The sequence below is a fragment of the Stegodyphus dumicola genome, chromosome 4, assembly GCF_044657685.1.
Source record: "Stegodyphus dumicola isolate Sdum_Otavi_A_Nest chromosome 4, ASM4465768v1".
Taxonomy (NCBI): domain Eukaryota; kingdom Metazoa; phylum Arthropoda; class Arachnida; order Araneae; family Eresidae; genus Stegodyphus; species Stegodyphus dumicola.
Window position 1 is genome coordinate 44,454,110 of NC_140771.1, and position 12,459 is coordinate 44,466,568.

A 12,459-nucleotide genomic window follows, 5' to 3' on the forward strand; every position below is an offset into this window, starting at 1 on the left:
TTTTGCGATATTGCTCTTGAACTGAATTTTATGGTTTAAGGGCGAAGAACATCATACTCAATAAGTAGAGGAAACGCACGAAATGTTAAAAAAAAAGGCCCCTTTTGGAAGTAATTTAAAATCTGAAACACTTAAGATTTCCTTTTCGTTTTTTTTTAAGATATTTTTAAGCACAAATCCCAAAAATACTAATTTGTAAGTCAATGTAAATTGAATTTTCATAAAATTCTACATTTTTCAATTTTAATATTTGATCACGTTTTGCTCTGAAAAATAAAGAAACAAAATACCTCGATGTAATCTAAAATTACCAAAGACCCCACAGAGATCTCAAGAGAAAACTCGAACTTGTATTTTTGCACGGATAGAGTTATGGAGACCAATCAGAAATTCTGTTATTTACAAATCATCCAATCAAACATCCTCCCGGTGGAACGCTTTTAGCGTCCTTATGATAGTTGATGTCGTTACGCAGCAACAAAATTTGTAAGTAATTAATTAAAATTTTAACCTCTTTTAAAGTTACGACTAACAACTTCGGATGTCATTTGAAAATTTTTGATTTAATCCTTATTAAATTTTAGCCATTTTATGTCATTGAAAGTATTAAAAATACTGTAATTTTGCCTTGTGACATAGTGTACCCACAATTTTGTTTACCAAAATGGTGTGCTGAAAATTTGTCGTTACCATTTTAAACTTCAAAACAAGGTTTGTTCCTAATTAATCATTGTCATCAATCGAGTTACTCTGTTGATATTGTATTTTTTGTAACATACATAGGAAATGTAAAATTGCATGGTATCGTGTCTTCTTGTATTTGCCGCTTTCAAACTATCCGCGGAATTTTGGTGGAGAGGTCATGCTGTGCCTATGTTCGGCATTTTGCATATTTAAATTTGGATGTAGTGGGTTTTAATGTAAGCGCTAGGGTAACCGTTAATTGGTCGTTATTATATTTAAAATGTAAGTACAAATTTTAATTAAAAATTTAAAAAAAAACATGCGCGTTTATAAGCGCGGGAGTTTCAGATATTAAACACATCGGACGAGCTTGTGTGTATATATTTGAACTCTCATTCCAAAATATTTATATAAGATTTGTATTACTTTTCTTTAAAGAATAATTATATTTTTATGTAACAAAGACGTAGAACTTTCAGAGTTTACACAGCATTTCTAAGAAATTAAATTTCACAAAAAAATCTGAAATTCCGTTTGATCAGTGCATTAATTAGTGATGATCTCATATTATGCTTAAACGAATATAAGTTTTCTTATGTTTTTTTTTTTTTTTTTTTTTATTATTTCAGTTACTTTTCAGTAATAAAATATACTTGTTTTAGAAATGAAGTGTTTTCTCTAAATTAGAAAAAAAAAAAAAAAAAAAAAATTAATTTTGCATAGGTGAAGTAATAAGGAATAAAAAAAAGATCTGTTTTAAATGTGTACATATATATTCTTGCAACTTAGTTGATATGAAGGCAGAATCACCCACTTATTTGTTTGGCACTTTTTACAAGAGTAAGAAGAATTCAATTTTTGTCAATTTTCTTTGACTTTTTTTAGTGAAAATAGGTCGATGTGTACGTTGATAAAGTCAAGGGAGTACACAATGCCGTTTTTGTGCAGTTCTGGGATTTACTTAAGTGAAAATAAATTAAGTGAAAAAGATACATGGATACCAAGTATGTGCAATTCTTAAAAACGCTCCAAGCAGTGAGCGATTCTGCATTTTCCCCGATATGAAGATGTAAACGTTTTAAAGAGGTAAATTGTACTATGATGTATAATGTTCACTCATCGTTAATATTTTTCAATAATTTCTGATCCTGATGTATGTTTTTTAAATGTGAAGTTGATGCCAGGATTATTGCCCAAGTTCATGTTTATTTCCCAAATATACATTGTGGCTGCTATGTTTCTGCAACTGCTGTTAATATGGCATCAGAAGCATTTTCTTGTCACATAAACTTTGCAATGTAAGATTCATGAAACTGGCAAACAGCACCTACTTGATTTTTATTCCACCACTTAACCTTTTTGCGATGGCGCACCTTTGTTTAAGACGCTCGTGTGGGGCGGAAGAGAATCGAAGGCAGTCACTGTACAGAATGGAGGTTTTGCATCGCTAAGCCTAATTTTATAACAAAAATCAGAAAAACAAAAGTTTCGCTTCTAGCATCGTAATTTTTAGTATCATTTTAAATTATTACTTGAGCTCTTATATATGTTAAAATTAGATCTTAAAACATTTTTTTTCTTTATTTTACATGAAAATATACTTAAAAAATTGCTTATCTTCTAAAATAATTTTCGGAAACGCTATTCAAATTATTCCAAAGTTTTAATTGATAAAATCCATCAATAAAGTTTAAAATTAATAAAAAGAACACAATAAAGACTATTTACAGTAAGAAGTAACAAAATTTAAAATGAAAACGAGTGTGGTAAATCTTGAAGCACAGAGAAGTATCACTTTTTAACTTCTTTTTTAACTTTTTCTCTTGGTATTCTCATTTACGTTAGTAAATGGTTCACTAACCATACTAGGGTATTCTTCCTCTGATAAATAGTGCTTTCCCGCCATAATAGACTGGAGGTGAGGCTTTCCTAAATATAAAAAGAAGGAACGGAAATATATCTGAAGGCAATGCAAAACGTAAAAAAATTCCGCACAGTAACCCTAAAAGATCGTACACAGTAGAGGAGAAAAAATAGAATAAAAAAAGGAATTGGATATAAATCAGATACGAGAATGTTTTCATTAGCTTGCACCGATTTAAAGAGCCCACCTCTGTTTACACTTTCCCTCTACCCCCCACCTTCGAACAGCTGATGAGTAAAGTACCAAAGTCAAGCAGAATATATCAAATTCGAGGTCAGTAATCTAAAATTGTGTTCATTTCTAAAGTAATGGACACAGGATGCCATCTAGTGGTCTTCAGAAAAACGTTCCACCTTAAAATATGTATATGCGTCACCCGTCCTATGAATGCGATCTTTACTGATGCGTGGATGGGACGCCCGGCTGTAAGAGACGTTCTTAGGGAATGTGTATATGGGATGCTCAGCTGTAAGAGACGTTCTTAGGGAATGCGTATATGGGACGCCCGTCCTGAAAAGGTTAAGAGTGCTACAGTCTTTTATCATTATGTATATGAGCATCTGTTATTAGATCAGGAAAATGAAATTTATGGTTCACAGTAAATTGTCTCTAAGCTGCATTTTTCAGTGTCTGTGTTTTATATGTTTTTCAACCCTCAGAATTAATCATTGCTCCGTCTTGTGAATGGTCAACAATTCTACAATACAGGTAATAAAAAAATACATAATCTTAATAAACTACATTTTAAACCAAACAATAAAATAACATAAAAAAGGAAAACATGCATTTAAGCACTACAAAAAGCAAATATCCACTTATCCTACTTAGAAGTTCTTTCGTCGTTAGTCTGTGGCACACAAAATTTGTTACAGCATCCAAAAACTTCCTAAAATTATCTGAACTCGAATCCGTATATTGGCGATTATCCACATCTGAACCTTTCTTCCTACAAACCCATTCAAATCCATCTAAACGGTTTTTATGTTTGACTAGAACAATATCCTTCCTACTTACAGGACACTTATAATGGCTTATACTGGTCAATTAACGCTCTTTTCCCCTTTCGTTCCAAATCGTACAGAAACTTCAAATTAATCTTACTACATTCAGCCATTCTACCGTCTAAACAATAAAACCAACACAAACCACAAAAGCGCTTACAAAACATCCCATGATTTAAAATTTCCCATAATCATGTACCTGATTATGTCACAATAGGGTTTCCATAAAATTCAACTACTCAGGCTACCATAAATGAAACAACAACTTGGCAATAAATGAAACAACAACTTCACCATAATACAAGGGCTATCTTAAAGTCTACTCTAACCGTCGTATTCAAATGTGAAATAAAATGCATCTTTCTTAGAAGAGAGACATAATATCTCTCTCATTTCTCAATAAATCAAAAATTTCTAAAGTTATTTTGAAAAAAGAAACATGCATCAATATGATGAATACTCGGAGTTCTTGTGATGAGAAAATTATAAGTAGTCGTGAATTGTTGACATAAATGTGGGGGAGGGGAAGAAAATGTGATAATAGATGGTGTGCTCAAAGTGTTTTTCATTGTGAATAAACTATAAATGATCTTAGTTAGGACTGTTAACTATTTGAAGGTGGTTTGAATTGCCGATTTATCATTAATTTTGCTGGTGTTTATGAAACGGGCCATAATAATAAGGAAGTACCATTTTTTTCATCTTGTCTGTTTAATGTGCATATGGTATGCAAAAGCAACTTGCTTCTGATACAAGTATCAGTGCAATTCGGTTATAGGTACCGTAGAAAATTGCCAAACTATTGTTGATGCCAGGAATAATTATGGTAACCCTAATGCAAGAGAGGAAGCATAATATTAAATAACTATCTCAGGTTATTATTTTAATATAGATAATGGGTTAATTTCATTTTCTTTTATTATTATAATTTATAAAAATACACTCACTTCCAAAAGTTAAGCACGGAGAGGAAAATGATAATTTCCGGAAGTCGATCAGAATTGAAGAGGAAGTAGTTTGCTGCAGAGCTAGATGGAAGTATGCAAATGTGTTAGGTAACAGCCAATCGTGCTTTCGTGTCAAGAAATATGCAAAAAAAGGCAGTCTTATAAGAAGGCAGCTTTATGAAGGGTTACAGAAGTTGATTGTAAGTGCTGATAGAAAGTGTTTAAAACTTTCGTACAATTTGTTTTCAAGACATACATGTTTCTATGACTTCCAGAAGACAAATGGAAGATTCTGAGTGCTAGCATGCTGTGGGTTGCATTGAAGCAGGACAGTGGATTACAGATGTTGCTCTTTTCTTTTGCGTTCATCATTCTGTAATTTTACGTTTATGGAAACAATTCCAAACCACACAGACAGTTGTCCAAAAGCCCGTAGCCAGTCGTCCAAGGGTTACAACCCCCTGCGGAAGATCAATATTTTGTAGCCAAATGGAATCGCAGAACGACCTCCACACGTGTGACATCTATGGTTACGGCGTCCATTGGTAATCTGCCACTACTGTATGCCGAAGATTACATATGAGTGGACTGTATGCCCGGGTACCTCAAGTTTGTGTTCCTCTATCTGTCCAATCAAGAGGGGCACGATTACAGTGATGCGGGGAACATGTCAATTGGAATGTGTCTGACTGGGGCTGTGTCATGTTTACTGGTAAGTCAAGATTTGCTCTGGAGCCAGATGACAAAAGTATGAGGATATGGCATGAACAACGAACAGGCAATCAGTCTCAAAACATCACCGAACATCACGCATTCTGAGGCGGAAGCATTATGGTGTAGACAGGGATTTCATTAGGATACGGCACTGACCTGCACATCTTTAAACGGAGTTCTTTGACGGCTGTCCGGTATCGAGATGAAATGCTAGAACCCATTGTGAGATTGTATGCTGCAGCAGTTGGCCCTACGTTTGTTTTAATGGACGATAACACACGTCCCCATAGAGCTGACATCGTCAATGACTACCTGTAGATTGAAGGGATTATGCGTGTGGCATGGCCAGCATATTCGCTCAACCTTAATCCCATTAAAAATCTTTGGGATGCTCTCGGCCGTTCTGTTTCTTTATGTGTCCTACCTCCAGCCACTCTTATTAAATTGGAAACTGCTCTACAAGAAGAATGGTGATTGCTTAATTCTGCAGTGGTTGACCACCTAATTGAAAGCATGGTCACAAGGTGTAAACTTTGTATACAGATGAGGGGAGATCACATACCCTATTAATGTCCTTTTTTTTCATTTTATGCTGTTTATTTTCACTTTATACATAATTCTGTTTAAGTCTCCAGTATGTCATTATCTGATAACTTACAAAAATTTAATATTGTTTTCATTTCTGTATATAATTATTGATTTTGTTTCATGCATAAATATATATGCTACTTTCCTGCCGAATTTTGTGTCAATCAAAGCAGTATTTGTTGATTTTTTTGCATTTTACGTCTTCGTGCTTAACTTTTGAGTGTATTTTAACATAAGTGAAATTGATGGGAGACGTGAGATTTTTTTCTCTCTTCCAACATTGCAGAGTAAATTTCGGCTAATCTTCCATGAGTAGGGTAAGTTGTGCCAAACTCTTTTCGTTTACAAAGTGAAACTTCACATTGCTGTTTCATTTTGCAATTGCTTGTTGTAAAAAGAAATGGCGATGTAAAATCTAGCACCCCCCCCTCCGAAATCTAGCACTGTAGAGGATATTTTTGACTCATGGTTTTGTGAATTTATGTGTTGACGGCAGTATGCATATTCTTGTTCAATAAAGTAAATAAAATTAAATGGAAACATTTATAAATTATAAACTTCACATCATTTGAAATCCAACATTCTCCCACCAACAACAGCTTAAACTCCTGCAAATATTAAACAGTAAAACTTTTAAAAATAATATTAAAATTAAATTTAAAAAAAAAAACCAAATCGAAATCTCACCAAATAAAAGCTCTTGCCGAGTTTCGCATTTCCCCCACTTATGAAAGATTAACCAAAATTTCAGTTTTTTTTTTCAACCATCTGTACATAAACTTGGACACATAAGAATCTGGTTAGAGCAGAGAGAAGGGTACCTCTTGTATCATCGCGAAGTTGTTTCATTTATCGCCAAGTGGTGGTTTATTTTTGGTATCCTGAGCGGTTGAATGTTATGGAAACCCTATTATGACATAATCGGTTGCATGATTGCGGTGAATTTTTAAGTGCTTGTCGAGTGTGTTGGTTAGGAAGTACAATGCTTGTTTTCTGGTTTAGACAATAAAATAGCTGAATGTGGTAAGATTAATTTGAAGTTTCTGTACAATTTGGAAAGAAAGGATAAAAGACCATTACTTAGTAGCCATTATTAAGTGTCCTGTTTGTATGAAGGAAATGAGTATGGCCGAATGATACGGCGCTACGGAGGATATTTTGGAGTCTTATTTTGTGAATTTATGTGGTGACGCCAGTATACTGATTCTAGTTCAGATAATTTTAGGAAGTTTTTGGATGCTGTTAAGGAATTTTGTTTGACTGAAGACATGTTAATTCGTAAATAAGGTAAGTGGTTATTTCCTTTGTGTAGTGCAAAGATTAATTTCCTTTTTTATGTTATTTCATTGTTTGATTTAAAATGTTGTTTATTGAGATTATATATTTTTTGTCAACTGCTCCTTCGACTTTTTAAGTGAATATAGTTTGATGTGTACAAAGTCAAGGGAGTACGCAATGCTTAGTTTGTGTAATTCTCTGATTTTTTTTAAGTGAAAATAGGTTGATTTGTACATGGACAAAGTCAATGGAGTGCGCAAAGCAAAGCTTGTGCAATTCTGGGATTTTTTTTTTTAAAGTGAAAATAGGTCGATGTGTACATGGATACTGAGTTTGTACAATTTGTCTTGTTATTTTGGCTTTGTGTAGCAGCGATTTCGCTACACAAGCCAAAATAGCAAGTCAAAGAATTGCACAAACTCGGTATCCATGTACTGCTTTTCGCCAAGGGGTACCTGTAAATATAATTTTACCAAGAATCTAAATGCTGTTGAGTAATGTCCTGGTGGTGTTTATTATGCCATTTAACACTACCCGACAGCCTCTTGCTTGTGTATGACACCCAGTTTCGGGGGTCCACAAAATTATAGGTTTGGTTGACAGTAAAATATTAAAAGCTAGATCTCGCAGTTTATCCGGCTTTTATGATTTCCAGCAGTTAGTATAATGTTTCTTTTTGCCATATTTTCGTTTAGGACGCTTAATAAACTTTCGGCAATTGATCTGAAACAATGACAAAGAAACATTCACTTGATTCTCTGCACAAACCGATGAAAACCCATCGTAGCAGAAGAAGACATCCAACGTTATTCTTCTGCTATAAAGGCTTCAATCTAAATCAGTAATTTTTCTACATCCGTCATTTTTCAACATAAACCGAGCAATTAAAGCTGCGACACGTACCTCATGCATGTAACTGTTCCAGTCTACAGTTATACTCATGTTCATCTTCAGTTCGAGTTCACAAAATTCAATAGATGTCATCTCCTGAAACCAAGAATATATGAACTTAACGGCTGTAAGAAAGGGGATTTTCGATCCCTTGAAGCAGTTTTGACGTAATCCTTTCTTCTCATTTCAAGTTACTTTCCTGCACCACCATTTCGCCACTGAGTTACCGGTAAAGCATAATTTCATCTCGTGGTTGTTCGAGCGTAATTTATCGTGAATGATGCCTTTTCTTTGAAAAAATTCTGTTGCACAATTTTCGTTATTGGGGATTCCCAAATTGTTAGATCCATAGCATTACCAAAAAGAATTCCAAAATTAAACCAGTAGTGGCAACTTACAAATGTAGATAATTTAAAATCTAAACTACGAAGTCGATGTGTTTCCTAGATCTGGCGCATGGTTAAATGGGAACTTTTACTATATTTGGCATTTTTGCACATATATTTTCACTGCAATATTTTTACGGTACCTATAACGGAATTGTACCCAAATATCTCCTGAATTAAATATTCTTTTTTTATCACCTCAGTTCTACAAGATACCTTAATCTTAATTAAATACTTAATTAGGCACTATGTCTCTCAATAAATTTCTTAAAAAATATAGAAAGGATTCTAATTGTGTGAAAAAAAAACATGAAAATTTTGTTTAGCGTTTGTTTCCTACAGTGATAACCAAAACGTTCTGCTGTTTCCTACAATGATAACCAAAACGTTCTGCAGTTAGAGAAAAACATATAAATTATAAAGCAATACGTCTGTATGTTTTATTAAAAGAAAATAAGCTGTCTGTCAGAAAAAGTACAGCGAAATTTTTTGTATACTGTAGTTCATTTCTGAAGACTGCTCATCCTGAATTTATTACTCAAATGCTTTGCTATAAAAATTGAAATGTTTTTAAATCAAAACTGTTTTTCCTATAAAAATTGATATGAAAGAATAAATATGCTGTGGGACCAATAATGATTGTTTATTTAAAGTTTACAGCCGTATTTTGCACATAGTTTTTAATACAGAACCAATACAACTCATTAAATTTAAGACTGAAATGGATAATAGAAGCTTAAGTGAAAAATGATAAAGAATAGACAGGGAAAAGGTGTTAATGTTTGTGTGAGGCATTTTTTTTTCTTCTTAACTGGCTTCCTGGGCATCTTCTTTTACTTTTCTGTTTGGTAGTGTCATTTGAGTCTATATGAGACCCACTGGACCTCAGTTTCATTTAAAATTTATTGACTATCCAGTGTGGTTTGTTTTCTACATTCTTAAATGTTTCTAAAGTGAGACATGGCATGATCATGTAAAATGTTTAAACTGTACACTGCTAGTGCTTTATCAGAGTGCATGCTGCTGCATTTTATACCTTTTCATAAAAAACCTGAATTCATTTTGCACAGATTTTACGAGTCAAAGATGTAGGTTCATGCTTTCTTCCTTTCTCTTTAAGACACCTTCTGAACATTCGCCATTTGTTGTTTCTTCTGAAAGTGTTCCAGTTCTTTCTCTTTGAACTCATTTTTATGATCCTCTAGTTCTGTCTTCATTGTTAACTCCCAAGCCCATGGCTTTGCATAAAGAGAGACAGTATTGTAGATAACAAAAGAATAGTGGGAGTCCCTCAAAATCCCTCCTTTAACACTGAGTATAATTTCTTCTTGTCTGAATTCATGAGCCTGTTAATCACTTGTTGCCAGGCTTTGTTTATGAGAGTTTAGCAATGTAAAATATTTTCAAAATCCCCAATTTTTAGTTTAGTACTTTCCTGCTTTGACTTCCCCTTCATAAATGCGCCAAATTATCACCAAGCTCACCTCAAATAGAGTAAAATGCCTCGTGCTTAGACGTAGCATTTTCCTGAGTTGTCGGTAAATAAAAACTTGTTAAAATTTGTTGGTAATTTATGATTATCTGCAATCCCCACTGAAAAGTAACACACTCGTTGGTCTAATTTTTTACCAAGCTAATACATGAAAGGCAACAGGCATTTTCAAAAAAAAACTGTGCATTAAGAATTCTGTACAAGAGCAAACAATAAATTTTAAAAAGCAAGAAGTATCTATAATGTAATGTACCTTTAAAAAATATATATATTGCTGCTGTGCTCCCCAATGTATGCAGCAATTTGTTTTTACTTAAAACTTCACATAATTAAACTCTGCTGTGACAGTTTTGGTACTGTGTACCAATCAAAATAGACATGTTCTGTGTATATGGTTGCCATATGTCCTATATATGCTGATAGGAAAAAAAATCACAAGACCAAGAAGGAGTTGCACTAAATAAACGAAATTTGATAGGCATGTTTATATATCTGAAAGATGACGTCTGTTCATAATTCATGCTAGGCGCATATGTGTATGGCTAGTAGTGCCACTATGCTAGTCCTCATGGGGCAGGAAAGCCTACACCAAGAGACCTTGTCATACAAGTAAATCGCTGACATCATCCTGTTCAGTCGACAGCTGTCTCGGGGAAGAGGCAGGAAGGGAACAGGCACATAAGGTGAAGGTCCCCCCTCCCTCCCTACGATGCCCACTTCTGAATTCGGCCATAGCCATTTAGAGATATCTAGTTCTTTTACTCTGGAGTGATTGGCCTGGTTGCTCAGCGGTATACCAGTGGTGAGCAGGAGAAATTTTCCATGCCATGTTAATTTTATTTTTGTAGTAGGAATGTATTTCACTTTGGATTAAATCAGTGAAGTGGGGGTAGGAAGATCATAACCTTTCCTTGCAAAATCGTCGGCTATTTCATTACCATGGGACGGTATCCACTGGAGATACATTGATTTATACTGTCCAAGCTCAAAAAGTTTGGATATAATATTCTGACTGGCCTTATCCATCATTTTAGGCCAGTTTTTAAGGTAGGTTCTACTGTCTGTGAGAATCCAAATAATGTCAGTAGTCGAACAGAGAGCATACTCAAATGCTTTGCTGATGGCAATAAGTTCCGATCTGAAGACAGAGCAATGATCAGAGTTTCTGATGCTGCATTTGCAGATGTTAACATGATTAAATGAAGTATCTGAAGCATAACGGCTAAAAGGTATAGATGTTTCAGCATTAAAACTGTTAAAATCTGAATTCCACACATAACTAAGTCTCGCTTTAGGTGTTTAATTGCTTGTCCAATTTAAAATAAAGGCTGAGGTCTGATTATAAGGACCAAAACTCTTCAGTTTGTTAAAATACTTGTAGAAATTCACCTTAAAACACATTACCGAAGTGCCACTATGAAAGTGCAAATCAAGCTTGCTGTTAATATGTGCTGTGAAGTTCATGAGCGTTATTTATCTTCGAGATTCGATGTAGCGAATTGATGTTAGTCAAGAATGCCTTTAAGAGGATGAAGAAGCCATTATCAGTAGCTCAGTGCGTTTGACTGAGAAGGCAGATTTTCTTTCCACAGTATTGTAGAAAGACTTGTATCCCATATACATGATTGTTGGCAGCAATGGTCAAGGGAAGGTACTGGTTAAAGAGAATTGTGTTCCAGGTGGCCACGTTGCGCTACTGAGAGAGAAGAGTTCTGCATTTGGCAAATTGTACTTCGTCTGCAGCAGAAATTCGAACTACAGTTGGCACCACAATGACAGAACGAACTGTTACAAATCCGTTACTTGAAGGACAACTCCAAACCAGACATCCTGTAGCATGCATACCACTGCTCTTTGAGATGTCAGTAGTGTTCTTAGGAGGATGGAGTGGAAGTCTTGTGTTTTGATGGAAGCTGATTCTGCCTTGGTGGCAGCTGGTTACCGTGCGTTGGTTAGGAGGAGGCCAAATGAGCACCTGCAACTAACCACTCTGCAACCTAGACACACTGGACCTACTCCTGGAGTTATATTCTGGAGAGCAGTTTCGTATGGCAGCAGGTGCGGTTATCCCATACATCCTGACTGCAAATTTGTATGGTAGTCTGGTGATTCAACCTGTTCTGCTGCTATTCATGAACAACATTCAAGGGGATGTTTCTGTGCTGAGTACACTGGAGACAGCTGAATCGAAGCCCTCACTGCAAGGATGATTTATGTTCTCACATTTTTGGGACGTCTAAGTGGTTTTCTCTTCAGTGAAGATCCTTTTGCCCTTACTTTTTGAACCCATAGCAAAATGTTTTTTGGTCTGGAACACTTTCATTAGTATGTAAACCTAATGAAATGCACTCTGCATCGCAACTGCCGATTTCTTAAAAAAGCCTCCACTACAAAGCCATGATGCTCATCCAACCACGGCATGGTGACGACTGAAAATTTGATCATGTACTGTACTTAACAGAATGGGCGCATCCTTGTATCCGTTTTGGCAATGCCACAGCGATTTTTTGAAATGTGAGAGTTAATTCTACTGCACCATATATTTTGTTAAACA

The 12,459-nt window shown here is 34.9% G+C and overlaps 1 protein-coding gene across 3 annotated transcripts in view; it reads left to right on the forward strand.

Annotated features, from left to right (window-relative positions):
• The first annotated feature begins 347 nt into the window (after nt 1-347).
• LBR (lamin B receptor) overlaps nt 348-12,459 on the forward strand; it is an 85,227-nt gene continuing 73,115 nt past the window's right edge. The window contains exon 1 of one of the 3 annotated variants that reach the window (XM_085814781.1): nt 348-486. The gene's annotated coding sequence lies outside the window, so the exon portion shown is untranslated. Of the gene's footprint in view, nt 487-556; nt 712-852; nt 967-12,459 lie in introns of those variants that run through there. The other 2 variants (XM_085814782.1, XM_085814783.1) reach the window with 2 other exon arrangements.